Source organism: Elephantulus edwardii, unplaced genomic scaffold, assembly GCF_000299155.1.
Source record: "Elephantulus edwardii isolate Elephantulus edwardi_28Jun2011 unplaced genomic scaffold, EleEdw1.0 scaffold00392, whole genome shotgun sequence".
Taxonomy (NCBI): domain Eukaryota; kingdom Metazoa; phylum Chordata; class Mammalia; order Macroscelidea; family Macroscelididae; genus Elephantulus; species Elephantulus edwardii.
The window spans coordinates 293,092-296,485 of NW_006400142.1; positions in this window are offsets into that span (position 1 = coordinate 293,092).

Here is a 3,394-nt window from a genome sequence, read left to right on the forward strand (position 1 = left end):
ACTTTATCCAACATTACCCTGTTTTCAGGTCCCCTCCATATACTTTCCATTTCCTTTTCCATTTCCACCCACCAAACTGTGTAACCCTGTGGCCTCACCCCTACCCATCCTTAACCATCCACTCCTACCCCTTCCACCCTTGGGCACCCACACATATTTTACTAGGTATTCTTCTTTTTTTTTTAGGTATTCTTCTAAGTGCAAAAGACATGGAAACACTTTTCACAGAGAAGGACATTCGGATGACCAATAGACACATGAAGAAATGCTCAAAATCACTGGCAATAAGCGAGATATAAATCAAAACCACAATGAGATATCATCTCACCCCAGTAGCGGTGGCAAAGTTTAACAGGGCAGCAAGTAATAAATGTTGGAGAGGACCTGGAGAGGTGGGAACTCTCCTACACTGTTGGTGGGATTGTAAAATGGTGCAGCCACTCTAGAAGGCAGTTTGATGTTGCCATTAAAAGTTGAACATAGAAACTCCATATGCTCCAGCTATTACACTACTAGCAATATAACCCAAGGAAAACAGAACTGAGACACAAACAGATTTGTACACCAGTGTCCATAGCATTGTTATTCACATGGAAACAGCTCCAAAGTCCAACCATAATTGAATGAATAGACATATTTTTAAGTAGATGTGATGTGATGCTTTTGAAAGGTGAAGGATGGGAATGTATTATTCTAGTCATTTTAGAAAAATATTAAGCAATATTTTGCTTGTTGTATCTGCTGGATTAATGATATTGCTTAATAGTTTTCAGAGTATGTTGTATTACTGTTCTTGAGAATGAGAGAAAATATGAACCTCTTCCTGCTTGCTGATTGGCTAGAGAGCTGTCCTCCAAATTTCCTGGCATAGACTAGTCAGCACATCCTGAGATGCACCTAGACACTAGTGTGTGAACATAGAAGGGAAAACGGGATGTTTTAAAGTTAAGAGAAGTATGTGTCAGAGTTGTGTCCTTTCTCTATAACTACATATGCAGTCTGAACACTGAGTGAATTCTTTGAGAACCTGGGCTCTATGGAGAAAAATGCGGCATCAGGATTGAGGAAGCTTGATCAATAGACTTTATTATATAGTTATATAGCTTGCTGAAAGAGAGAAGGAATCGAAGTACTTGATGTATAGAATCTACAGCCTTCAGCATGGATTGCATCTCATTGTCAAGAAAATAAAAATTCTCATTAGTGGGCTTGTAGTCAACATCATGGTAGACAGAGAAAAGATTGAAAATGTGAATGATTTCATCTTAGTTGGGTCCACCTTCAGTATACTTGGCCCCAGCAGTCAGTAGATAAGGAGACATATTGCACTGGGAAATTTGACAGATAGGGACTTCTCCAAAATATTGAGGAGCAAGGACTTAGATATGTCTCACTCAGGTCATGGTCTTTTCAATCACTTGCTATGGGACTGAGAGCTGAACAGTGAATAAAGGTAACAGAGGAAGGATCGATGCCTTTGACCCGTGGTGTTAGAGTACTGAACATCCCATGGATTGACAAAAGAAAAGATAGATGTCTTGGAGAAGATGCAGCCAAAGAGCTCCTTGGAGGCAAAGATGAGAGAGCTTCATCTGATATAACTTGGGCATATTACTAGGAGAAACTGTGCACTGGAGATAGACATCAGGAATGTGCAGTGACAGTGAAAGAAAGGAAGACACTCAGCTTGGCAGATTGACACAGTAATTATAGCAACAGGCTCATAATTTTGAACCATGCAGCATGTGAGGATGGCACAGGATAGGACAAGGTTCATATCTGTTGTTCACAAAGGTCACTATGAGTTGTACATGACTTCATGGCAACTGACAACAACAATAATATGTCTAATAACCTAAAGTACTTCCACCTGAGTTATTTAGCCTGTAAACTTCTATGTCCATACCCTATAAGTATCATTATATATTATTAATTATTATTTCTTTAAAAGTTGGTCAGTAATTGATTCCTGCATATCTGCTAATTTATGTACCAACTGTAATGTACATTGCTATATTGATTCCCGCTTTTGCTGTGATGAACTTACATGACAATTCTAGAATTGATAATTTAAAGATGATTTAGAGATAAATTAAAGATGAAAATAGCCAATAAAGACAGTAAAAAAATGAATGGTGATGATGCCGAGAATGAAATCACTCTTTGAAGAGAAAGTATAACTGAGAATCACACCATTTTTGCCTTACATCTTTAAGTTTGTTGTCAGGAAGTTCCAGGTATTGGAAAACTGTATCTCTAGGTATTTAAATAGGTAAATAAATCATGGAGAAAGAAAAGAACCCTTATTAACATGAACTGAGCCAGGGACTGCCACAGATACTCACATACAGCATTCACTGTGATAATGGCACAAGATGAGGCAGCATTTCCTGTTCTTATACATGGAGCCACTGTAAGCTAAAACTAAACTCCAATGATACCTACAAACAACAACAAAACAGAAATAGTATACAACAAGAAATTATTGACCTTGGTAGTAATGATGTTGTCATGATTTAAGAGACTAGCTAAACTACTCAGGGAAACTTAACAAAGCCAGAGTTGTTAAAATAAATTCTAAAATGGATGACAGTGTCTCAAAGGAAATCAGGTCAAAGGGGGAAAATTATTTTATATTAAAAGAATTTTTAGAGATGTTTCACACGTAAAACACAAATTAAAAAAAATGAGAATGAGAATGAGTAATAAATAACAAAAAGACCATTCTCAAAACTGTATGAAATATACATAATAAACATATATTTTTTTGGTACCATCAGTTCAACTATGACTCATAGCAACTCTCTGGACAATAGCTCTGAGTCTGTTCTATCTTGATCCAATTTCACTGTCTCTGACACAACTGGGCCCATTGACACACTCACTATGTCAACCCATCTCATCCAGGGTCTTCCTCTGCAGCGCTGACCCATCACCATTCAGGGCATAATGACTTCCTTCAAGAACTGGTCCCTCCTGGTAGCATGTCCAAAGTACGTGAAATAGAGTTCCAAAATCCTTGTCCCCAGAAGCAACTTGGTTTCCCTTTCTCTAAGACAGATCTATTTGTTTTCTTGCCAGTCTATGGTACATTCAATACTCTTCTCCAGCACAACTCATAAAGGCATCAATTCTTCTGTCATCCTTAGTCACTGTCTAACTCTCAGATGCATTCCAAGAAATTGAGAAAACCGTGGCCTGGATCAGGTGCACCTTAGTTGCTAAGTTGACATTATAGATCTTCAGCACTCTGGAAAGCAGACTTTCCCAAAGCAACTTCTCTTGATTTTCTGATTGCTTATATAAAAAAATGCTTATTATAAATCCTAGAAAGATAAAATTATTAAAAATCTCAATCTCTTCTCCATTTGTAATGATGCTGCCAATTGTTCAA